This window comes from Eucyclogobius newberryi, unplaced genomic scaffold (assembly GCF_026437365.1).
Source record: "Eucyclogobius newberryi isolate DKJ021-1_F unplaced genomic scaffold, fEucNew1.0.hap1 SCAF_9, whole genome shotgun sequence".
In the NCBI taxonomy this organism is placed as follows: domain Eukaryota; kingdom Metazoa; phylum Chordata; class Actinopteri; order Gobiiformes; family Gobiidae; genus Eucyclogobius; species Eucyclogobius newberryi.
In genome coordinates this window covers 109,685-135,302 of record NW_027316532.1, presented here as the reverse complement: position 1 = coordinate 135,302, position 25,618 = coordinate 109,685, and positions in this window count along the sequence as shown.

The following is a 25,618-nucleotide window of genomic DNA, read 5'->3' as shown; positions in this document are numbered from 1 at the left end:
AGGAGGAGGGACTGAGGAGGAGAGCCTGAGGAGGAGAGACTGAGGAGGAGAGACTGAGGAGGAGATTCTGAGGAGGAGAGACTGAGGAGGAGGGACTGAGGAGGAGAGACTGAGGAGGAGAGACTGAGGAGGAGAGACTGAGGAGGAGAAACTGAGGAGGAGAGACTGAGGAGGAGAGACTGAAGAGGAGAGACTGAGGAGGAGAAACTGAGGAGGAGGGACTGAGGAGGAGAGACTGAGGAGGAGAGACTGAGGAGGAGAGACTGAGGAGGAGAGACTGAGGAGGAGATTCTGAGGGGGAGAGACTGAGGAGGAGGGACTGAGGAGGAGAGACTGAGGAGGAGAGACTGAGGGGGAGAGACTGAGGAGGAGAGACTGAGGAGGAGAGACTGAGGAGGAGGGACTGAGGAGGAGAGACTGAGGAGGAGATCCTGAGGGGGAGAGACTGAGGAGGAGGGACTGAGGAGGAGAGAATGAGGGGGAGAGACTGAGGAGGAGAGACTGAGGAGGAGAGACTGAGGAGGAGGGACTGAGGAGGAGAGACTGAGGAGGAGAGACTGAGGAGGAGAGACTGAAGAGGAGAGACTGAGGAGGAGAAACTGAGGAGGAGGGACTGAGGAGGAGAGACTGAGGAGGAGAGACTGAGGAGGAGAGACTGAGGAGGAGAGACTGAGGAGGAGATTCTGAGGGGGAGAGACTGAGGAGGAGAGACTGAGGAGGAGAGACTGAGGAGGAGAAACTGAGGAGGAGGGACTGAGGAGGAGATTCTGAGGGGGAGAGACTGAGGAGGAGAAGCTGAGGAGGAGGGACTGAGGAGGAGAGACTGAGGAGGAGATTCTGAGGGGGAGAGACTTAGGAGGAGGGACTGAGGAGGAGAGACTGAGGAGGAGAGACTGAGGAGGAGGGACTGAGGAGGAGATTCTGTGGGGGGGGGAACTGAGGAGGAGAAGCTGAGGAGGAGGGACTGAGGAGGAGAGACTGAGGAGGAGGGACTGAGGAGGAGAGACTGAGGAGGAGAGACTGAGGAGGAGAGACTTAGGAGGAGATTCTGGGGAGGAGATTCTGAGGGGGAGAGACTGAGGAGGAGAGGCTGAGGAGGAGGGACTGAGGAGGAGAGACTGAGGAGGAGGGACTGAGGAGGAGAGACTGAGGAGGAGGGACTGAGGAGATTCTGAGGAGGAGAGACTGAGGAGGAGAAACTGAGGAGGAGAGACTGAGGAGGAGAGACTGAGGAGGAGATTCTGAGGAGGAGAAACTGAGGAGGATAGAATGAGGAGGAGAGACTGAGGAGGAGATTCTGAGGAGGAGGGACTGAGGAGGAGAGACTGAGGAGGAGAGATTGAGGAGGAGAGACTGAGGAGGAGAGACTGAGGAGGAGAGACTGAGGAGGAGGGACTGAGTAGGAGATTCTGAGGGGGAGAGACTGAGGAGGAGGGACTGAGGAGGAGGGACTGAGGAGGAGTGACTGAGGAGGAGAGACTGAGGAGGAGAGACTGAGGAGGAGATTCTGAGGGGGAGAGACTGAGGAGGAGGGACTGAGGAGGAGATTCTGAGGGGGAGAGACTGAGGAGGAGAGACTGAGGAGGAGAGACTGAGGGGGAGAGACTGAGGAGGAGGGACTGAGGAGGAGAGACTGAGGAGGAGAGACTGAGGAGGAGGGACTGAGGAGGAGAGACTGAGGAGGAGAGACTGAGGAGGAGAGCCTGAGGAGGAAAGACTGAAGAGGAGGGACTGAGGAGGAGAGACTGAGGAGGAGAGACTGAGGAGGAGGGACTGAGGAGGAGATTCTGAGGGGGAGAGACTGAGGAGGAGGGACTGAGGAGGAGAGACTGAGGAGGAGAGACTGAGGAGGAGAAACTGAGGAGGAGAGACTGAGGAGGAGAGACTGAAGAGGAGAGACTGAGGGGGAGAGACTGAGGAGGAGATTCTGAGGAGGAGAGACTGAGGAGGAGATTCTGAGGGGGAGAGACTGAGGAGGAGAGACTGAGGAGGAGAGACTGAGGAGGAGAGACTGAGGAGGAGAGACTGAGGAGGGGAAACTGAGGAGGAGAGACTGAGGAGGAGATTCTGAGGAGGAGATTCTGAGGAGGAGAGACTGAGGAGGAGAGACTGAGGAGGAGAAACTGAGGAGGAGAGACTGAGGAGGAGAGACTGAGGAGGAGAGGCTGAGGAGGAGAGACTGAGGAGGAGATTCTGAGGGGGAGAGACTGAGGAGGAGGGACTGAGGAGGAGAGGCTGAGGAGGAGGGACTGAGGAGGAGGGACTGAGGAGGAGGGACTGAGGAGGAGAGACTGAGGAGGAGAGACTGAGGAGGAGGGACTGAGGAGGAGAGACTGAGGAGGAGGGACTGAGGAGGAGGGACTGAGGAGGAGAGACTGAGGAGGAGATTCTGAGGAGGAGAGACTGAGGAGGAGAGACTGAGGAGATTCTGGGGAGGAGAGACTGAGGGGGAGAGACTGAGGAGGAGATTCTGAGGAGGAGAGACTGAGGAGGAGGGACTGAGGAGATTCTGAGGAGGAGAGACTGAGGAGGAGAAACTGAGGAGGAGAGACTGAGGAGGAGAGACTGAGGAGGAGATTCTGAGGAGGAGAGACTGAGGAGGAGAGACTGAGGAGGAGAGACTGAGGAGGAGAGACTGAGGAGGAGATTCTGAGGGGGAGAGACTGAGGAGGAGGGACTGAGGAGGGGATTCTGAGGAGGAGAGACTGAGGAGGAGAGACTGAGGAGGAGAGGCTGAGGAGGAGGGACTGAGGAGGAGATTCTGAGGGGGAGAGACTGAGGAGGAGAGACTGAGGAGGAGGGACTGAGTAGGAGGGACTGAGGAGGAGAGACTGAGGGGGAGAGACCGAGGGGGAGAGACTGAGGAGGAGGGACTGAGGAGGAGAGACTGAGGAGGAGAGACTGAGGAGGAGAGACTGAGGAGGAGAGACTGAGGAGGAGATTCTGAGGGGGAGAGACTGAGGAGGAGGGACTGAGGAGGAGAGACTGAGGAGGGGAGACTGAGGAGGAGAAACTGAGGAGGAGGGACTGAGGAGGAGGGACTGAGGAGGAGAGACAGAGGAGGATATTCTGAGGAGGAGAGACTGAGGAGGAGGGACTGAGGAGGAGAGACTGAGGAGGAGAGACTGAGGAGGAGATTCTGAGGAGGAGATTCTGAGGAGGAGAAACTGAGGAGGAGAGACTGAGGGGGAGAGACTGAGGAGGAGAGGCTTAGGAGGAGGGACTGAGGAGGAGAGACTGAGGAGGAGGGACTGAGGAGGAGATTCTGAGGGGGAGAGACTGAGGAGGAGATTCTGAGGGGGAGAGACTGAGGAGGAGAGGCTGAGGAGGAGGGACTGAGGAGGAGAGACTGAGGAGGAGCGACTGAGGAGGAGAGACTGAGTAGGAGATTCTGGGGAGGAGAGACTGAGGAGGAGAGACTGAGGAGGAGAGACTGAGGAGGAGAGACTGAGGAGGAGAGACTGAGGTGGAGGGACTGAGGAGGAGATTCTGAGGGGGAGAGACTGAGGGGGAGGGACTGAGGAGGAGGGACTGAGGAGGAGAGAATGAGGAGGAGATTCTGAGGAGGAGAGACTGAGGAGGAGGGACTGAGGAGATTCTGAGGAGGAGAGACTGAGGAGGAGAGACTGAGGAGGAAAGACTGAGGAGGAGAGACTGAGGAGGAGATTCTGAGGAGGAGAGACTGAGGAGGAGAGACTGAGGAGGAGAGACTGAGGAGGAGGGACTGAGGAGGAGATTCTGAGGAGGAGAGACTGAGGAGGAGATTCTGAGGAGGAGATTCTGAGGGGGAGAGACTGAGGAGGAGGGACTGAGGAGGAGAGACTGAGGGGGAGAGACTGAGGAGGAGAGGCTGAGGAGGAGGGACTGAGGAGGAGATTCTGAGGGGGAGAGACTGAGGAGGAGGGACTGAGGAGGAGAGACTGAGGAGGAGATTCTGAGGGGGAGAGACTGAGGAGGAGAGGCTGAGGAGAAGGGACTGAGGAGGAGATTCTGAGGAGGAGAGACTGAGGAGGAGGGACTGAGGAGGAGGGACTGAGGAGGAGAGACTGACGAGGAGGGACTGAGGAGGAGAGACTGACGAGGAGGGACTGAGGAGGAGAGACTGACGAGGAGGGACTGAGGAGGAGAGACTGAGGAGGAGGGACTGAGGAGGAGAGACTGAGGAGGAGAGACTGAGGAGGAGAGACTGAGGAGGAGAGACTGAGGAGGAGAGACTGAGGAGGAGGGACTGAGGAGGAGAGACTGAGGAGGAGGGACTGAGGAGGAGAGACTGAGGAGGAGAGACTGAAGAGGAGAGACTGAGGAGGAGAAACTGAGGAGGAGGGACTGAGGAGGAGAGACTGAGGAGGAGAGACTGAGGAGGAGAGACTGAGGAGGAGAGACTGAGGAGGAGAGACTGAGGAGGAGAGACTGAGGAGGAGATTCTGAGGGGGAGAGACTGAGGAGGAGGGACTGAGGAGGAGAGACTGAGGAGGAGAGACTGAGGAGGAGAAACTGAGGAGGAGGGACTGAGGAGGATATTCTGAGGGGGAGAGACTGAGGAGGAGAGACTGAGGAGGAGAGACTGAGGAGGAGAGACTGAGGAGGAGATTCTGAGGGGGAGAGACTGAGGAGGAGGGACTGAGGAGGAGAGACTGAGGAGGGGAGACTGAGGAGGAGAAACTGAGGAGGAGGGACTGAGGAGGAGGGACTGAGGAGGAGAGACTGAGGAGGATATTCTGAGGAGGAGAGACTGAGGAGGAGGGACTGAGGAGGAGAGACTGAGGAGGAGAGACTGAGGAGGAGATTCTGAGGAGGAGATTCTGAGGAGGAGAAACTGAGGAGGAGAGACTGAGGGGGAGAGACTGAGGAGGAGAGGCTTAGGAGGAGGGACTGAGGAGGAGAGACTGAGGAGGAGGGACTGAGGAGGAGACTCTGAGGGGGAGAGACTGAGGAGGAGATTCTGAGGAGGAGAGACTGAGGAGGAGAGGCTGAGGAGGAGGGACTGAGGAGGAGAGACTGAGGAGGAGCGACTGAGGAGGAGAGACTGAGTAGGAGATTCTGGGGAGGAGAGACTGAGGAGGAGAGACTGAGGAGGAGAGACTGAGGAGGAGAGACTGAGGAGGAGAGACTGAGGAGGAGAGACTGAGGAGGAGGGACTGAGGAGATTCTGAGGAGGAGAGACTGAGGAGGAGAGACTGAGGAGGAAAGACTGAGGAGGAGAGACTGAGGAGGAGAGACTGACGAGGAGGGACTGAGGAGGAGGGACTGAGGAGGAGAGACTGAGGAGGAGAGACTGACGAGGAGGGACTGAGGAGGAGGGACTGAGGAGGAGAGACTGAGGAGGAGAGACTGAGGAGGAGAGACTGAGGAGGAGAGACTGAGGAGGAGATTCTGAGGGGGAGAGACTGAGGAGGAGGGACTGAGGAGGAGAGACTGAGGAGGAGAGACTGAGGAGGAGAAACTGAGGAGGAGGGACTGAGGAGGATATTCTGAGGGGGAGAGCCTGAGGAGGAGAAGCTGAGGAGGAGGGACTGAGGAGGAGAGACTGAGGAGGAGAGACTGAGGAGGAGAGACTGAGGAGGAGAGACTGAAGAGGAGAGACTGAGGAGGAGAAACTGAGGAGGAGGGACTGAGGAGGAGAGACTGAGGAGGAGAGACTGAGGAGGAGAGACTGAGGAGGAGAGACTGAGGAGGAGATTCTGAGGGGGAGAGACTGAGGAGGAGGGACTGAGGAGGAGAGACTGAGGAGGAGAGACTGAGGAGGAGAAACTGAGGAGGAGAGACTGAGGAGGAGAGACTGAAGAGGAGAGACTGAGGAGGAGAAACTGAGGAGGAGGGACCTAGGAGGAGAGACTGAGGAGGAGAGACTGAGGAGGAGAGACTGAGGAGGAGAGACTGAGGAGGAGATTCTGAGGGGGAGAGACTGAGGAGGAGGGACTGAGGAGGAGAGACTGAGGAGGAGAAACTGAGGAGGAGGGACTGAGGAGGAGATTCTGAGGGGGAGAGACTGAGGAGGAGAAGCTGAGGAGGAGGGACTGAGGAGGAGAGACTGAGGAGGAGAGACTGAGGAGGAGAGACTGAGGAGGAGATTCTGGGGAGGAGAGAATGAGGAGGAGATTCTGAGGGGGAGAGACTGAGGAGGAGAGGCTGAGGAGGAGGGACTGAGGAGGAGAGACTGAGGAGGAGAGACTGAGGAGGAGAGACTGAGGAGGAGAGACTGAAGAGGAGAGACTGAGGAGGAGAAAGTGAGGAGGAGGGACTGAGGAGGAGAGCCTGAGGAGGAGAGACTGAGGAGGAGAGACTGAGGAGGAGATTCTGAGGAGGAGAGACTGAGGAGGAGGGACTGAGGAGGAGGGACTGAGGAGGAGAGACTGACGAGGAGGGACTGAGGAGGAGAGACTGACGAGGAGGGACTGAGGAGGAGAGACTGACGAGGAGGGACTGAGGAGGAGAGACTGAGGAGGAGGGACTGAGGAGGAGAGACTGAGGAGGAGAGACTGAGGAGGAGAGACTGAGGAGGAGAGACTGAGGAGGAGAGACTGAGGAGGAGGGACTGAGGAGGAGAGACTGAGGAGGAGGGACTGAGGAGGAGAGACTGAGGAGGAGAGACTGAAGAGGAGAGACTGAGGAGGAGAAACTGAGGAGGAGGGACTGAGGAGGAGAGACTGAGGAGGAGAGACTGAGGAGGAGAGACTGAGGAGGAGAGACTGAGGAGGAGAGACTGAGGAGGAGATTCTGAGGGGGAGAGACTGAGGAGGAGGGACTGAGGAGGAGAGACTGAGGAGGAGAGACTGAGGAGGAGAAACTGAGGAGGAGGGACTGAGGAGGATATTCTGAGGGGGAGAGACTGAGGAGGAGAGACTGAGGAGGAGAGACTGAGGAGGAGAGACTGAGGAGGAGATTCTGAGGGGGAGAGACTGAGGAGGAGGGACTGAGGAGGAGAGACTGAGGAGGGGAGACTGAGGAGGAGAAACTGAGGAGGAGGGACTGAGGAGGAGAGACTGAGGAGGAGAGACTGAGGAGGAGATTCTGAGGGGGAGAGACTGAGGAGGAGGGACTGAGGAGGAGAGACTGAGGAGGAGAAACTGAGGAGGAGGGACTGAGGAGGAGATTCTGAGGGGGAGAGACTGAGGAGGAGAAGCTGAGGAGGAGGGACTGAGGAGGAGAGACTGAGGAGGAGAGACTGAGGAGGAGAGACTGAGGAGGAGATTCTGGGGAGGAGAGAATGAGGAGGAGATTCTGAGGGGGAGAGACTGAGGAGGAGAGGCTGAGGAGGAGGGACTGAGGAGGAGAGACTGAGGAGGAGAGACTGAGGAGGAGAGACTGAGGAGGAGAGACTGAAGAGGAGAGACTGAGGAGGAGAAAGTGAGGAGGAGGGACTGAGGAGGAGAGCCTGAGGAGGAGAGACTGAGGAGGAGAGACTGAGGAGGAGATTCTGAGGAGGAGAGACTGAGGAGGAGGGACTGAGGAGGAGGGACTGAGGAGGAGAGACTGACGAGGAGGGACTGAGGAGGAGAGACTGACGAGGAGGGACTGAGGAGGAGAGACTGACGAGGAGGGACTGAGGAGGAGAGACTGAGGAGGAGGGACTGAGGAGGAGAGACTGAGGAGGAGAGACTGAGGAGGAGAGACTGAGGAGGAGAGACTGAGGAGGAGAGACTGAGGAGGAGGGACTGAGGAGGAGAGACTGAGGAGGAGGGACTGAGGAGGAGAGACTGAGGAGGAGAGACTGAAGAGGAGAGACTGAGGAGGAGAAACTGAGGAGGAGGGACTGAGGAGGAGAGACTGAGGAGGAGAGACTGAGGAGGAGAGACTGAGGAGGAGAGACTGAGGAGGAGAGACTGAGGAGGAGAGACTGAGGAGGAGATTCTGAGGGGGAGAGACTGAGGAGGAGGGACTGAGGAGGAGAGACTGAGGAGGAGAGACTGAGGAGGAGAAACTGAGGAGGAGGGACTGAGGAGGATATTCTGAGGGGGAGAGACTGAGGAGGAGAGACTGAGGAGGAGAGACTGAGGAGGAGAGACTGAGGAGGAGATTCTGAGGGGGAGAGACTGAGGAGGAGGGACTGAGGAGGAGAGACTGAGGAGGGGAGACTGAGGAGGAGAAACTGAGGAGGAGGGACTGAGGAGGAGGGACCTAGGAGGAGAGACTGAGGAGGAGAGACTGAGGAGGAGAGACTGAGGAGGAGAGACTGAGGAGGAGATTCTGAGGGGGAGAGACTGAGGAGGAGGGACTGAGGAGGAGAGACTGAGGAGGAGAAACTGAGGAGGAGGGACTGAGGAGGAGATTCTGAGGGGGAGAGACTGAGGAGGAGAAGCTGAGGAGGAGGGACTGAGGAGGAGAGACTGAGGAGGAGAGACTGAGGAGGAGAGACTGAGGAGGAGATTCTGGGGAGGAGAGAATGAGGAGGAGATTCTGAGGGGGAGAGACTGAGGAGGAGAGGCTGAGGAGGAGGGACTGAGGAGGAGAGACTGAGGAGGAGAGACTGAGGAGGAGAGACTGAGGAGGAGAGACTGAAGAGGAGAGACTGAGGAGGAGAAAGTGAGGAGGAGGGACTGAGGAGGAGAGCCTGAGGAGGAGAGACTGAGGAGGAGAGACTGAGGAGGAGATTCTGAGGAGGAGAGACTGAGGAGGAGGGACTGAGGAGGAGAGACTGAGGAGGAGAGACTGAGGAGGAGAGACTGAGGAGGAGAAACTGAGGAGGAGAGACTGAGGAGGAGAGACTGAAGAGGAGAGACTGAGGAGGAGAAACTGAGGAGGAGGGACTGAGGAGGAGAGACTGAGGAGGAGAGACTGAGGAGGAGAGACTGAGGAGGAGAGACTGAGGAGGAGATTCTGAGGGGGAGAGACTGAGGAGGAGGGACTGAGGAGGAGAGACTGAGGAGGAGAGACTGAGGGGGAGAGACTGAGGAGGAGAGACTGAGGAGGAGAGACTGAGGAGGAGGGACTGAGGAGGAGAGACTGAGGAGGAGATCCTGAGGGGGAGAGACTGAGGAGGAGGGACTGAGGAGGAGAGAATGAGGGGGAGAGACTGAGGAGGAGAGACTGAGGAGGAGAGACTGAGGAGGAGGGACTGAGGAGGAGAGACTGAGGAGGAGAGACTGAGGAGGAGAGACTGAAGAGGAGAGACTGAGGAGGAGAAACTGAGGAGGAGGGACTGAGGAGGAGAGACTGAGGAGGAGAGACTGAGGAGGAGAGACTGAGGAGGAGAGACTGAGGAGGAGATTCTGAGGGGGAGAGACTGAGGAGGAGAGACTGAGGAGGAGAGACTGAGGAGGAGAAACTGAGGAGGAGGGACTGAGGAGGAGATTCTGAGGGGGAGAGACTGAGGAGGAGAAGCTGAGGAGGAGGGACTGAGGAGGAGAGACTGAGGAGGAGATTCTGAGGGGGAGAGACTTAGGAGGAGGGACTGAGGAGGAGAGACTGAGGAGGAGAGACTGAGGAGGAGGGACTGAGGAGGAGATTCTGTGGGGGGGGGAACTGAGGAGGAGAAGCTGAGGAGGAGGGACTGAGGAGGAGAGACTGAGGAGGAGGGACTGAGGAGGAGAGACTGAGGAGGAGAGACTGAGGAGGAGAGACTTAGGAGGAGATTCTGGGGAGGAGATTCTGAGGGGGAGAGACTGAGGAGGAGAGGCTGAGGAGGAGGGACTGAGGAGGAGAGACTGAGGAGGAGGGACTGAGGAGGAGAGACTGAGGAGGAGGGACTGAGGAGATTCTGAGGAGGAGAGACTGAGGAGGAGAAACTGAGGAGGAGAGACTGAGGAGGAGAGACTGAGGAGGAGATTCTGAGGAGGAGAAACTGAGGAGGATAGAATGAGGAGGAGAGACTGAGGAGGAGATTCTGAGGAGGAGGGACTGAGGAGGAGAGACTGAGGAGGAGAGATTGAGGAGGAGAGACTGAGGAGGAGAGACTGAGGAGGAGAGACTGAGGAGGAGGGACTGAGTAGGAGATTCTGAGGGGGAGAGACTGAGGAGGAGGGACTGAGGAGGAGGGACTGAGGAGGAGTGACTGAGGAGGAGAGACTGAGGAGGAGAGACTGAGGAGGAGATTCTGAGGGGGAGAGACTGAGGAGGAGGGACTGAGGAGGAGATTCTGAGGGGGAGAGACTGAGGAGGAGAGACTGAGGAGGAGAGACTGAGGGGGAGAGACTGAGGAGGAGGGACTGAGGAGGAGAGACTGAGGAGGAGAGACTGAGGAGGAGGGACTGAGGAGGAGAGACTGAGGAGGAGAGACTGAGGAGGAGAGCCTGAGGAGGAAAGACTGAAGAGGAGGGACTGAGGAGGAGAGACTGAGGAGGAGAGACTGAGGAGGAGGGACTGAGGAGGAGATTCTGAGGGGGAGAGACTGAGGAGGAGGGACTGAGGAGGAGAGACTGAGGAGGAGAGACTGAGGAGGAGAAACTGAGGAGGAGAGACTGAGGAGGAGAGACTGAAGAGGAGAGACTGAGGAGGAGAAACTGAGGAGGAGGGACTGAGGAGGAGAGACTGAGGAGGAGAGACTGAGGAGGAGAGACTGAGGAGGAGAGACTGAGGAGGAGGGACTGAGGAGGAGAGACTGAGGAGGAGATCCTGAGGGGGAGAGACTGAGGAGGAGGGACTGAGGAGGAGAGACTGAGGGGGAGAGACTGAGGAGGAGAGACTGAGGAGGAGAGACTGAGGAGGAGAGACTGAGGAGGAGAGACTGAAGAGGAGAGACTGAGGAGGAGAAACTGAGGAGGAGGGACTGAGGAGGAGAGACTGAGGAGGAGAGACTGAGGAGGAGATACTGAGGAGGAGAGACTGAGGAGGAGATTCTGAGGGGGAGAGACTGAGGAGGAGAGACTGAGGAGGAGAGACTGAGGAGGAGAAACTGAGGAGGAGGGACTGAGGAGGAGATTCTGAGGGGGAGAGACTGAGGAGGAGAAGCTGAGGAGGAGGGACTGAGGAGGAGAGACTGAGTAGGAGAGACTGAAGAGGAGAGACTGAGGAGGAGAAACTGAGGAGGAGGGACTGAGGAGGAGAGACTGAGGAGGAGAGACTGAGGAGGAGAGACTGAGGAGGAGATTCTGAGGGGGAGAGACTTAGGAGGAGGGACTGAGGAGGAGATTCTGTGGGGGGGGAAACTGAGGAGGAGAAGCTGAGGAGGAGGGACTGAGGAGGAGAGACTGAGGAGGAGGGACTGAGGAGGAGAGACTGAGGAGGAGAGACTGAGGAGGAGAGACTGAGGAGGAGATTCTGGGGAGGAGAGACTGAGGAGGAGATTCTGAGGGGGAGAGACTGAGGAGGAGAGGCTGAGGAGGAGGGACTGAGGAGGAGAGACTGAGGAGGAGAAACTGAGGAGGAGAGACTGAGGAGGAGAGACTGAGGAGGAGATTCTGAGGAGGAGAAACTGAGGAGGATAGACTGAGGAGGAGAGACTGAGGAGAAGATTCTGAGGAGGAGGGACTGAGGAGGAGAGACTGAGGAGGAGAGATTGAGGAGGAGAGACTGAGGAGGAGAGACTGAGGAGGAGAGACTGAGGAGGAGGGACTGAGTAGGAGATTCTGAGGGGGAGAGACTGAGGAGGAGGGACTGAGGAGGAGGGACTGAGGAGGAGTGACTGAGGAGGAGAGACTGAGGAGGAGAGACTGAGGAGGAGATTCTGAGGGGGAGAGACTGAGGAGGAGGGACTGAGGAGGAGATTCTGAGGGGGAGAGACTGAGGAGGAGAGACTGAGGAGGAGAGACTGAGGGGGAGAGACTGAGGAGGAGGGACTGAGGAGGAGAGACTGAGGAGGAGAGACTGAGGAGGAGAGCCTGAGGAGGAAAGACTGAAGAGGAGGGACTGAGGAGGAGAGACTGAGGAGGAGAGACTGAGGAGGAGGGACTGAGGAGGAGAGACTGAGGAGGAGAGACTGAGGAGGAGAGACTGAGGAGGAGAGACTGAGGAGGAGAAACTGAAGAGGAGGGACTGAGGAGGAGAGACTGAGGAGGAGAGACTGAGGAGGAGAGACTGAGGAGGAGAGACTCAGGAGGAGAGACTGAGGAGGAGATTCTGAGGGGGAGAGACTGAGGAGGAGGGACTGAGGAGGAGAGACTGAGGAGGAGAGACTGAGGAGGAGAGACTGAGGAGGAGGGACTGAGGAGGAGGGACTGAGGAGGAGAGACTGAGGAGGAGGGACTGAGGAAGAGATTCTGAGGAGATTCTGAGCAGGAGAGACTGAGGAGGAGAGGCTGAGGAGGAGGGACTGAGGAGGAGATTCTGAGGGGGAGAGACTGAGGAGGAGGGACTGAGGAGGAGAGACTGAGGAGGAGGGACTGAGGAGGAGAGACTGAGGAGGAGAGACTGAGAAGGAGAGACTGAGGAGGAGATTCTGGGGAGGAGAGACTGAGGAGGAGATTCTGAGGGGGAGAGACTGAGGAGGAGAGGCTGAGGAGGAGGGACTGAGGAGGAGAGACTGAGGAGGAGGGACTGAGGAGGAGAGACTGAGGAGGAGGGACTGAGGAGATTCTGAGGAGGAGAGACTGAGGAGGAGAAACTGAGGAGGAGAGACTGAGGAGGAGAGACTGAGGAGGAGATTCTGAGGAGGAGAAAATGAGGAGGATAGACTGAGGAGGAGATTCTGAGGAGGAGGGACTGAGGAGGAGAGACTGAGGAGGAGAGATTGAGGAGGAGAGACTGAGGAGGAGAGACTGAGGAGGAGAGACTGAGGAGGAGAGACTGAGGAGGAGGGACTGAGTAGGAGATTCTGAGGGGGAGAGACTGAGGAGGAGGGACTGAGGAGGAGGGACTGAGGAGGAGAGACTGAGGAGGAGAGACTGAGGAGGAGAGACTGAGGAGGAGATTCTGAGGGGGAGAGACTGAGGAGGAGGGACTGAGGAGGAGATTCTGAGGGGGAGAGACTGAGGAGGAGAGACTGAGGAGGAGAGACTGAGGGGGAGAGACTGAGGAGGAGGGACTGAGGAGGAGAGACTGAGGAGGAGAGACTGAGGAGGAGGGACTGAGGAGGAGAGACTGAGGAGGAGAGACTGAGGAGGAGAGACTGAGGAGGAGATTCTGGGGAGGAGAGACTGAGGAGGAGATTCTGAGGGGGAGAGACTGAGGAGGAGAGGCTGAGGAGGAGGGACTGAGGAGGAGAGACTGAGGAGGAGGGACTGAGGAGGAGAGACTGAGGAGGAGGGACTGAGGAGATTCTGAGGGGGAGAGACTGAGGAGGAGAGACTGAGGAGGAGAGACTGAGGGGGAGAGACTGAGGAGGAGGGACTGAGGAGGAGAGACTGAGGAGGAGAGACTGAGGAGGAGGGACTGAGGAGGAGAGACTGAGGAGGAGAGACTGAGGAGGAGAGCCTGAGGAGGAAAGACTGAAGAGGAGGGACTGAGGAGGAGAGACTGAGGAGGAGAGACTGAGGAGGAGGGACTGAGGAGGAGAGACTGAGGAGGAGAGACTGAGGAGGAGAGACTGAGGAGGAGAGACTGAGGAGGAGAAACTGAGGAGGAGGGACTGAGGAGGAGAGACTGAGGAGGAGAGACTGAGGAGGAGAGACTGAGGAGGAGAGACTCAGGAGGAGAGACTGAGGAGGAGATTCTGAGGGGGAGAGACTGAGGAGGAGGGACTGAGGAGGAGAGACTGAGGAGGAGAGACTGAGGAGGAGGGACTGAGGAGGAGGGACTGAGGAGGAGGGACTGAGGAGGAGAGACTGAGGAGGAGGGACTGAGGAGGAGATTCTGAGGAGATTCTGAGGAGGAGAGACTGAGGAGGAGAGGCTGAGGAGGAGGGACTGAGGAGGAGATTCTGAGGGGGAGAGACTGAGGAGGAGAGACTGAGGAGGAGATTCTGAGGGGGAGAGACTGAGGAGGAGGGACTGAGGAGGAGATTCTGAGGGGGAGAGACTGAGGAGGAGAGACTGAGGAGGAGAGACTGAGGGGGAGAGACTGAGGAGGAGGGACTGAGGAGGAGAGACTGAGGAGGAGAGACTGAGGAGGAGGGACTGAGGAGGAGAGACTGAGGAGGAGAGACTGAGGAGGAGAGACTGAGGAGGAGATTCTGGGGAGGAGAGACTGAGGAGGAGATTCTGAGGGGGAGAGACTGAGGAGGAGAGGCTGAGGAGGAGGGACTGAGGAGGAGAGACTGAGGAGGAGGGACTGAGGAGGAGAGACTGAGGAGGAGGGACTGAGGAGATTCTGAGGAGGAGAGACTGAGGAGGAGAAACTGAGGAGGAGAGACTGAGGAGGAGAGACTGAGGAGGAGATTATGAGGAGGAGAAAATGAGGAGGATAGACTGAGGAGGAGAGACTGAGGAGGAGATTCTGAGGAGGAGGGACTGAGGAGGAGAGACTGAGGAGGAGAGATTGAGGAGGAGAGACTGAGGAGGAGAGACTGAGGAGGAGAGACTGAGGAGGAGAGACTGAGGAGGAGAGACTGAGGAGGAGGGACTGAGTAGGAGATTCTGAGGGGGAGAGACTGAGGAGGAGGGACTGAGGAGGAGGGACTGAGGAGGAGAGACTGAGGAGGAGAGACTGAGGAGGAGAGACTGAAGAGGAGATTCTGAGGGGGAGAGACTGAGGAGGAGGGACTGAGGAGGAGATTCTGAGGGGGAGAGACTGAGGAGGAGAGACTGAGGAGGAGAGACTGAGGGGGAGAGACTGAGGAGGAGGGACTGAGGAGGAGAGACTGAGGAGGAGAGACTGAGGAGGAGGGACTGAGGAGGAGAGACTGAGGAGGAGAGACTGAGGAGGAGAGCCTGAGGAGGAAAGACTGAAGAGGAGGGACTGAGGAGGAGAGACTGAGGAGGAGAGACTGAGGAGGAGGGACTGAGGAGGAGAGACTGAGGAGGAGAGACTGAGGAGGAGAGACTGAGGAGGAGAGACTGAGGAGGAGAAACTGAGGAGGAGGGACTGAGGAGGAGAGACTGAGGAGGAGAGACTGAGAAGGAGAGACTGAGGAGGAGAGACTCAGGAGGAGAGACTGAGGAGGAGATTCTGAGGGGGAGAGACTGAGGAGGAGGGACTGAGGAGGAGAGACTGAGGAGGAGAGACTGAGGAGGAGGGACTGAGGAGGAGGGACTGAGGAGGAGGGACTGAGGAGGAGAGACTGAGGAGGAGGGACTGAGGAGGAGATTCTGAGGAGATTCTGAGGAGGAGAGACTGAGGAGGAGAGGCTGAGGAGGAGGGACTGAGGAGGAGATTCTGAGGGGGAGAGACTGAGGAGGAGGGACTGAGGAGGAGAGACTGAGGGGGAGAGACTGAGGAGGAGAGGCTGAGGAGGAGTGACTGAGGAGGAGATTCTGAGGGGGAGAGACTGAGGAGGAGGGACTGAGGAGGAGAGACTGAGGAGGAGATTCTGAGGGGGAGAGACTGAGGAGGAGAGGCTGAGGAGGAGGGACTGAGGAGGAGATTCTGAGGGGGAGAGACTGAGGAGGAGGGACTGAGGAGGAGAGACTGAGGGGGAGAGACTGAGGAGGAGGGACTGAGGAGGAGAGACTGAGGAGGAGGGACTGAGGAGGATGGACTGAGGAGGAGAGACTGAGGAGGAGAGACTGAGGAGGAGGGACTGAGGAGGAGAGACTGAGGAGGAGAGACTGAAGAGGAGAGACTGAAGAGGAGAAACTGAGGAGGAGGGACTGAGGAGGAGAGACTGAGGAGGAGAGACTGAGGAGGAGAGCCTGAGGAGGAAAGACTGAAGAGGAGGGACTGAGGAGGAGAGACTGAGGAGGAGGGAATGAGGAGGAGAGAAGGAGGGACTGAGGAGGAGAGACTGAGGAGGAGAGACTGAGGAGGAGAGACTGAGGAGGAGAAACTGAGGAGGAGGGACTGAGGAGGAGAGACTGAGGAGGAGAGACTGAGGAGGAGAGACTCAGGAGGAGAGACTGAGGAGGAGATTCTGAGGGGGAGAGACTGAGGAGGAGGGACTCAGGAGGAGAGACTGAGGAGGAGAGACTGAGGAGGAGAGACTGAGGAGGAGGGACTGAGGAGGAGGGACTGAGGAGGAGAGACTGAGGAGGAGGGACTGAGGAGGAGGGACTGAGGAGGAGAGACTGAGGGGGAGAGACTGAGGAGGAGAGACTGACGAGGAGGGACAGAGGAGGAGACTGTGGAGGAGGGACTGAGGAGGAGAGACTGAGGAGGAGAGACTGAGGAGGAGAGACTGAGGAGGAGAGACTGAGGAGGAGAGACTGAAGAGGAGAGACTGAGGAGGAGAAACTGAGGAGGAGGGACTGAGGAGGAGAGACTGAGGAGGAGAGACTGAGGAGGAGAGACTGAGGAGGAGAGACTGAGGAGGAGAGACTGAGGAGGAGATTCTGAGGGGGAGAGACTGAGGAGGAGGGACTGAGGAGGAGAGACTGAGGAGGAGAGACTGAGGAGGAGAAACTGAGGAGGAGGGACTGAGGAGGAGATTCTGAGGGGGAGAGACTGAGGAGGAGAAGCTGAGGAGGAGGGACTGAGGAGGAGAGACTGAAGAGGAGAGACTGAAGAGGAGGGACTGAGGAGGAGAAACTGAGGAGGAGGGACTGAGGAGGAGATACTGAGGAGGAGAGACTGAGGAGGAGAGACTGAGGAGGAGATTTTGAGGGGGAGAGACTGAGGAGGAGGGACTGAGGAGGAGAGACTGAGGAGGAGAGACTGAGGAGGAGGGACTGAGGAGGAGAGACTGAGGAGGAGAGACTGAGGAGGAAAGACTGAGGAGGAGATTCTGGGGAGGAGAGACTGAGGAGGAGATTCTGAGGGGGAGAGACTGAGGAGGAGAGGCTGAGGAGGAGGGACTGAGGAGGAGAGACTGAGGAGGAGGGACTGAGGAGGAGAGACTGAGGAGGAGGGACTGAGGAGATTCTGAGGAGGAGAGACTGAGGAGGAGAAACTGAGGAGGAGAGACTGAGGAGGAGAGACTGAGGAGGAGATTCTGAGGAGGAGAAACTGAGGAGGATAGACTGAGGAGGAGATTCTGAGGAGGAGGGACTGAGGAGGAGAGACTGAGGAGGAGAGATTGAGGAGGAGAGACTGAGGAGGAGAGACTGAGGAGGAGAGACTGAGGAGGAGAGACTGAGGAGGAGGGACTGAGTAGGAGATTCTGAGGGGGAGAGACTGATGAGGAGGGACTGAGGAGGAGGGACTGAGGAGGAGAGACTGAGGATGAGAGACTGAGGAGGAGAGACTGAGGAGGAGAGACTCAGGAGGAGAGACTGAGGAGGAGATTCTGAGGGGGAGAGACTGAGGAGGAGGGACTGAGGAGGAGAGACTGAGGAGGAGAGACTGAGGAGGAGAGACTGAGGAGGAGGGACTGAGGAGGAGGGACTGAGGAGGAGAGACTGAGGAGGAGGGACTGAGGAGGAGATTCTGAGGAGATTCTGAGGAGGAGAGACTGAGGAGGAGAGGCTGAGGAGGAGGGACTGAGGAGGAGATTCTGAGGGGGAGAGACTGAGGAGGAGGGACTGAGGAGGACAGACTGAGGGGGAGAGACTGAGGAGGAGAGGCTGAGGAGGAGTGACTGAGGAGGAGATTCTGAGGGGGAGAGACTGAGGAGGAGGGACTGAGGAGGAGAGACTGAGGAGGAGATTCTGAGGGGGAGAGACTGAGGAGGAGAGACTGAGGAGGAGAGACTGAGGAGGAGAGACTGAGGAGGAGGGACTGAGGAGGAGATTCTGAGGAGATTCTGAGGAGGAGAGACTGAGGAGGAGAGGCTGAGGAGGAGAGACTGAGGAGGAGATTCTGAGGGGGAAAGACTGAGGAGGAGAATCTGAGGAGGAGGGACTGAGGAGGAGAGACTGAGGAGGAGGGACTGAGGAGGAGAAACTGAGGAGGAGAGACTGAGGAGGAGAGACTGAGGAGGAGATTCTGGGGAGGAGAGACTGAGGAGGAGATTCTGAGGGGGAGAGACTGAGGAGGAGAGGCTGAGGAGGAGAGACTGAGGAGGAGAGACTGAGGAGGAGGGACTGAGGAGGAGAGACTGAGGAGGAGATTCTGAGGAGGAGAGACTGAGGAGGAGAAACTGAGGAGGAGAGACTGAGGAGGAGAGACTGAGGAGGAGATTCTGAGGAAGAGATTCTGAGGAGGATAAACTGAGGAGGATAGACTGAGGAGGAGAGACTGAGGAGGAGATTCTGAGGAGGAGGGACTGAGGAGGAGAGACTGAGGAGGAGAGATTGAGGAGGAGAGACTGAGGAGGAGAGACTGAGGAGGAGAGACTGAGGAGGAGAGACTGAGGAAGAGAGACTGAGGAGGAGGGACTGAGTAGGAGATTCTGAGGGGGAGAGACTGAGGAGGAGGGACTGAGGAGGAGGGACTGAGGAGGAGAGACTGAGGAGGAGAGACTGAGGAGGAGAGACTGAGGAGGAGATTCTGAGGGGGAGAGACTGAGGAGGAGGGACTGAGGAGGAGATTCTGAGGAGGAGAGACTGAGGAGGAGATTCTGAGGGGGAGAGACTGAGGAGGAGGGACTGAGGAGGAGATTCTGAGGGGGAGAGACTGAGGAGGAGAGACTGAGGAGGAGGGACTGAGGAGGAGAGACTGAGGGGGAGAGACTGAGGAGGAGGGACTGAGGAGGAGAGACTGAGGAGGAGAGACTGAGGAGGAGAGACTGAGGAGGAGAGCCTGAGGAGGAAAGACTGAAGAGGAGGGACTGAGGAGGAGATTCTGAGGGGGAGAGACTGAGGAGGAGAGGCTGAGGAGGAGGGACTGAGGAGGAGAGACTGAGGAGGAGGGACTGAGGAGGAGAGACTGAGGAGGAGGGACTGAGGAGATTCTGAGGAGGAGAGACTGAGGAGGAGAAACTGAGGAGGAGAGACTGAGGAGGAGAGACTGAGGAGGAGATTCTGAGGAGGAGAAACTGAGGAGGATAGACTGAGGAGGAGATTCTGAGGAGGAGGGACTGAGGAGGAGAGACTGAGGAGGAGAGATTGAGGAGGAGAGACTGAGGAGGAGAGACTGAGGAGGAGAGACTGAGGAGGAGAGACTGAGGAGGAGGGACTGAGTAGGAGATTCTGAGGGGGAGAGACTGATGAGGAGGGACTGAGGAGGAGGGACTGAGGAGGAGAGACTGAGGATGAGAGACTGAGGAGGAGAGACTGAGGAGGAGAGACTCAGGAGGAGAGACTGAGGAGGAGATTCTGAGGGGGAGAGACTGAGGAGGAGGGACTGAGGAGGAGAGACTGAGGAGGAGAGACTGAGGAGGAGAGACTGAGGAGGAGGGACTGAGGAGGAGGGACTGAGGAGGAGAGACTGAGGAGGAGGGACTGAGGAGGAGATTCTGAGGAGATTCTGAGGAGGAGAGACTGAGGAGGAGAGGCTGAGGAGGAGGGACTGAGGAGGAGATTCTGAGGGGGAGAGACTGAGGAGGAGGGACTGAGGAGGCGAGACTGAGGGGGAGAGACTGAGGAGGAGAGGCTGAGGAGGAGTGACTGAGGAGGAGATTCTGAGGGGGAGAGACTGAGGAGGAGGGACTGAGGAGGAGAGACTGAGGAGGAGATTCTGAGGGGGAGAGACTGAGGAGGAGAGACTGAGGAGGAGAGACTGAGGAGGAGAGACTGAGGAGGAGGGACTGAGGAGGAGATTCTGAGGAGATTCTGAGGAGGAGAGACTGAGGAGGAGAGGCTGAGGAGGAGAGACTGAGGAGGAGATTCTGAGGGGGAAAGACTGAGGAGGAGAATCTGAGGAGGAGGGACTGAGGAGGAGAGACTGAGGAGGAGGGACTGAGGAGGAGAAACTGAGGAGGAGAGACTGAGGAGGAGAGACTGAGGAGGAGATTCTGGGGAGGAGAGACTGAGGAGGAGATTCTGAGGGGGAGAGACTGAGGAGGAGAGGCTGAGGAGGAGAGACTGAGGAGGAGAGACTGAGGAGGAGGGACTGAGGAGGAGAGACTGAGGAGGAGATTCTGAGGAGGAGAGACTGAGGAGGAAAAACTGAGGAGGAGAGACTGAGGAGGAGAGACTGAGGAGGAGATTCTGAGGAAGAGATTCTGAGGAGGATAAACTGAGGAGGATAGACTGAGGAGGAGAGACTGAGGAGGAGATTCTGAGGAGGAGGGACTGAGGAGGAGAGACTGAGGAGGAGAGATTGAGGAGGAGAGACTGAGGAGGAGGGACTGAGTAGGAGATTCTGAGGGGGAGAGACTGAGGAGGAGGGACTGAGGAGGAGGGACTGAGGAGGAGAGACTGAGGAGGAGAGACTGAGGAGGAGAGACTGAGGAGGAGATTCTGAGGGGGAGAGACTGAGGAGGAGGGCCTGAGGAGGAGATTCTGAGGGGGAGAGACTGAGGAGGAGAGACTGAGGAGGAGGGACTGAGGAGGAGAGACTGAGGGGGAGAGACTGAGGAGGAGAGACTGAGGAGGAGAGCCTGAGGAGGAAAGACTGAAGAGGAGGGACTGAGGAGGAGAGACTGAGGAGGAGAGACTGAGGAGGAGGGACTGAGGAGGAGAGACTGAGGAGGAGGGACTGAGGAGGAGAGACTGAGGAGGAGGGACTGAGGAGGAGAGACTGAGGAGGAGAGACTGAGGAGGAGGGACTGAGGAGGAGGGACTGAGGAGGAGAGACTGAGGAGGAGAGACTGAGGAGGAGGGACTGAGGAGGAGATTCTGAGGAGATTCTGAGGAGGAGAGACTGAGGAGGAGAGGCTGAGGAGGAGGGACTGAGGAGGAGATTCTGAGGGGGAGAGACTGAGGAGGAGGGACTGAGGAGGAGAGACTGAGGGGGAGAGACTGAGGAGGAGAGGCTGAGGAGGAGTGACTGAGGAGGAGATTCTGAGGGGGAGAGACTGAGGAGGAGGGACTGAGGAGGAGAGACTGAGGAGGAGATTCTGAGGGGGAGAGACTGAGGAGGAGGGACTGAGGAGGAGAGACTGAGGAGGAGGGACTGAGGAGGAGAGACTGAGGAGGAGATTCTGAGGGGGAGAGACTGAGGAGGAGGGACTGAGGAGGAGAGACTGAGGGGGAGAGACTGAGGAGGAGAGACTGAAGAGGAGAGACTGAGGAGGAGGGACTGAGGAGGAGAGACTGAGGAGGAGAGACTGAGGAGGAGGGACTGAGGAGGAAAGACTGAGGAGGAGAGACTGAGGAGGAGAGACTGAAGAGGAGGGACTGAGGAGGAGAAACTGAGGAGGAGGGACTGAGGAGGAGATACTGAGGAGGAGAGACTGAGGAGGAGAGACTGAGGAGGAGATTTTGAGGGGGAGAGACTGAGGAGGAGGGACTGAGGAGGAGAGACTGAGGAGGAGAGACTGAGGAGGAGGGACTGAGGAGGAGAGACTGAGGAGGAGAGACTGAGGAGGAAAGACTGAGGAGGAGATTCTGGGGAGGAGAGACTGAGGAGGAGATTCTGAGGGGGAGAGACTGAGGAGGAGAGGCTGAGGAGGAGGGACTGAGGAGGAGAGACTGAGGAGGAGGGACTGAGGAGGAGAGACTGAGGAGGAGGGACTGAGGAGATTCTGAGGAGGAGAGACTGAGGAGGAGAAACTGAGGAGGAGAGACTGAGGAGGAGAGACTGAGGAGGAGATTCTGAGGAGGAGAAACTGAGGAGGATAGACTGAGGAGGAGATTCTGAGGAGGAGGGACTGAGGAGGAGAGACTGAGGAGGAGAGATTGAGGAGGAGAGACTGAGGAGGAGAGACTGAGGAGGAGAGACTGAGGAGGAGAGACTGAGGAAGAGGGACTGAGTAGGAGATTATGAGGGGGAGAGACTGATGAGGAGGGACTGAGGAGGAGGGACTGAGGAGGAGAGACTGAGGATGAGAGACTGAGGAGGAGAGACTGAGGAGGAGAGACTCAGGAGGAGAGACTGAGGAGGAGATTCTGAGGGGGAGAGACTGAGGAGGAGGGACTGAGGAGGAGAGACTGAGGAGGAGAGACTGAGGAGGAGAGACTGAGGAGGAGGGACTGAGGAGGAGGGACTGAGGAGGAGAGACTGAGGAGGAGGGACTGAGGAGGAGATTCTGAGGAGATTCTGAGGAGGAGAGACTGAGGAGGAGAGGCTGAGGAGGAGGGACTGAGGAGGAGATTCTGAGGGGGAGAGACTGAGGAGGAGGGACTGAGGAGGAGAGACTGAGGGGGAGAGACTGAGGAGGAGAGGCTGAGGAGGAGTGACTGAGGAGGAGATTCTGAGGGGGAGAGACTGAGGAGGAGGGACTGAGGAGGAGAGACTGAGGAGGAGATTCTGAGGGGGAGAGACTGAGGAGGAGAGACTGAGGAGGAGAGACTGAGGAGGAGAGACTGAGGAGGAGGGACTGAGGAGGAGATTCTGAGGAGATTCTGAGGAGGAGAGACTGAGGAGGAGAGGCTGAGGAGGAGAGACTGAGGAGGAGATTCTGAGGGGGAAAGACTGAGGAGGAGAATCTGAGGAGGAGGGACTGAGGAGGAGAGACTGAGGAGGAGGGACTGAGGAGGAGAAACTGAGGAGGAGAGACTGAGGAGGAGAGACTGAGGAGGAGATTCTGGGGAGGAGAGACTGAGGAGGAGAGGCTGAGGAGGAGAGACTGAGGAGGAGGGACTGAGGAGGAGAGACTGAGGAGGAGGGACTGAGGAGATTCTGAGGGGGAAAGACTGAGGAGGAGAGACTGAGGAGGAGAAACTGAGGAGGAGAGACTGAGGAGGAGAGACTGAGGAGGAGATTCTGAGGAGGAGAAACTGAGGAGGAGATTCTGAGGAGGAGGGACTGAGGAGGAGAGACTGAGGAGGAGATTCTGAGGGGGAGAGACTGAGGAGGAGAGGCTGAGGAGGAGGGACTGAGGAGGAGGGACTGAGGAGGAGGGACTGAGGAGGAGAGACTGAGGAGGAGAGACTGAGGAGGAGGGACTGAGGAGGTGAGACTGAGGAGGAGAGACTGAGGAGGAGAGACTGAGGAGGAGGGACTGAGGAGGAGGGACTGAGGAGGAGAGACTGAGGAGGAGATTCTGAGGAGGAGAGACTGAGGAGATTCTGAGGAGGAGAGACTGAGGAGGAGATTCTGAGGAGGAGAGACTGAGGAGGAGGGACTGAGGAGATTCTGAGGAGGAGAGACTGAGGAGGAGAAACTGAGGAGGAGAGACTGAGGAGGACATTCTGAGGAGGAGGGACTGAGGAGGAGAGACTGAGGAGGAGATTCTGAGGGGGAGAGACTGAGGAGGAGAGGCTGAGGAGGAGGGACTGAGGAGGAGGGACTGAGGAGGAGAGACTGAGGAGGAGAGACTGAGGAGGAGGGACTGAGGAGGAGGGACTGAGGAGGAGAGACTGAGGAGGAGGGACTGAGGAGATTCTGAGGAGGAGAGACTGAGGAGGAGAAACCGAGGAGGAGAGACTGAGGAGGAGATTCTGAGGAGGAGAAACTGAGGAGGAGAGACTGAGGAGGAGAGACTGAGGAGGAGAGACTGAGGAGGAGATTCTGAGGGGGAGATACTGAGGAGGAGGGAATGAGGAGGAGATTCTGAGGAGGAGAGACTGAGGAGGAGAGACTGAGGAGGAGAGGCTGAGGAGGAGGGACTGAGGAGGAGATTCTGAGGAGGAGGGACTGAGTAGGAGGGACTGAGGAGGAGAGACTGAGGGGGAGAGACTGAGGAGGAGGGACTGAGGAGGAGAGACTGAGGAGGAGAGACTGAGGAGGAGAGACTGAGGAGGGGAGACTGAGGAGGGGAGACTGAGGAGGAGAAACTGAGGAGGAGGGACTGAGGAGGAGGGACTGAGGAGGAGAGACTGAGGAGGATATTCTGAGGAGGAGAGACTGAGGAGGAGAGACTGAGGAGGAGGGACTGAGTAGGAGGGACTGAGGAGGAGAGACTGAGGAGGAGGGACTGAGTAGGAGGGACTGAGGAGGAGAGACTGAGGGGGAGAGACTGAGGAGGAGGGACTGAGGAGGAGAGACTGAGGAGGAGAGACTGAGGAGGGGAGACTGAGGAGGGGAGACTGAGAAGGAGAAACTGAGGAGGAGGGACTGAGGAGGAGGGACTGAGGAGGAGAGACTGAGGAGGATATTCTGAGGAGGAGATTCTGAGGAGGAGAAACTGAGGAGGAGAGACTGAGGGGGAGAGACTGAGGAGGAGAGGCTTAGGAGGAGGGACTGAGGAGGAGAGACTGAGGAGGAGGGACTGAGGAGGAGACTCTGAGGGGGAGAGACTGAGGAGGAGATTCTGAGGAGGAGAGGCTGAGGAGGAGGGACTGAGGAGGAGAGACTGAGGAGGAGCGACTGAGGAGGAGAGACTGAGTAGGAGATTCTGGGGAGGAGAGACTGAGGTGGAGAGACTGAGGAGGATATTCTGAGGAGGAGAGACTGAGGAGGAGGGACTGAGGAGGAGAGACTGAGGAGGAGAGACTGAGGAGGAGATTCTGAGGAGGAGATTCTGAGGAGGAGAAACTGAGGAGGAGAGACTGAGGAGGAGAGACTGAGGAGGATATTCTGAGGAGGAGAGACTGAGGAGGAGGGACTGAGGAGGAGAGACTGAGGAGGAGAGACTGAGGAGGAGATTCTGAGGAGGAGAGACTGAGGAGGAGGGACTGAGGAGGAGAGACTGAGGAGGAGAGACTGAGGAGGAGATTCTGAGGAGGAGATTCTGAGGAGGAGAAACTGAGGAGGAGAGACTGAGGGGGAGAGACTGAGGAGGAGAGGCTTAGGAGGAGGGACTGAGGAGGAGAGACTGAGGAGGAGGGACTGAGGAGGAGACACTGAGGGGGAGAGACTGAGGAGGAGATTCTGAGGAGGAGAGGCTGAGGAGGAGGGACTGAGGAGGAGAGACTGAGTAGGAGCGACTGAGGAGGAGAGACTGAGTAGGAGATTCTGGGGAGGAGAGACTGAGGAGGAGAGACTGAGGAGGAGAGACTGAGGAGGAGAGACTGAGGAGGAGAGACTGAGGAGGAGAGACTGAGGAGGAGGGACTGAGGAGGAGATTCTGAGGGGGAGAGACTGAGGAGGGGAGACTGAGGAGGAGAAACTGAGGAGGAGGGACTGAGGAGGAGGGACTGAGGAGGAGAGACTGAGGAGGATATTCTGAGGAGGAGAGACTGAGGAGGAGGGACTGAGGAGGAGAGACTGAGGAGGAGAGACTGAGGAGGATATTCTGAGGAGGAGAGACTGAGGAGGAGGGACTGAGGAGGAGATTCTGAGGAGGAGAAACTGAGGAGGAGAGACTGAGGAGGAGGGACTGAGGAGGAGATTCTGAGGGGGAGAGACTGAGAAGGAGATTCTGAGGGGGAGAGACTGAGGAGGAGAGGCTGAGGAGGAGGGACTGAGGAGGAGAGACTGAGGAGGAGCGACTGAGGAGGAGAGACTGAGTAGGAGATTCTGGGGAGGAGAGACTGAGGAGGAGAGACTGAGGAGGAGAGACTGAGGAGGAGATTCTGAGGGGGAGAGACTGAGGAGGAGGGACTGAGGAGGAGGGACTGAGGAGGAGAGACTGAGGAGGAGATTCTGAGGAGGAGAGACTGAGGAGGAGGGACTGAGGAGATTCTGAGGAGGAGAGACTGAGGAGGAGAAACTGAGGAGGAGATACTGAGGAGGAGAGACTGAGGAGGAGATTCTGAGGAGGAGAGACTGAGGAGGAGAGACTGAGGAGGAGAGACTGAGGAGGAGAGACTGAGGAGGAGATTCTGAGGAGGAGGGACTGAGGAGGAGGGACTGAGGAGGAGATTCTGAGGAGGAGAGACTGAGGAGGAGATTCTGAGGAGGAGATTCTGAGGGGGAGAGACTGAGGAGGAGGGACTGAGGAGGAGAGACTGAGGGGGAGAGACTG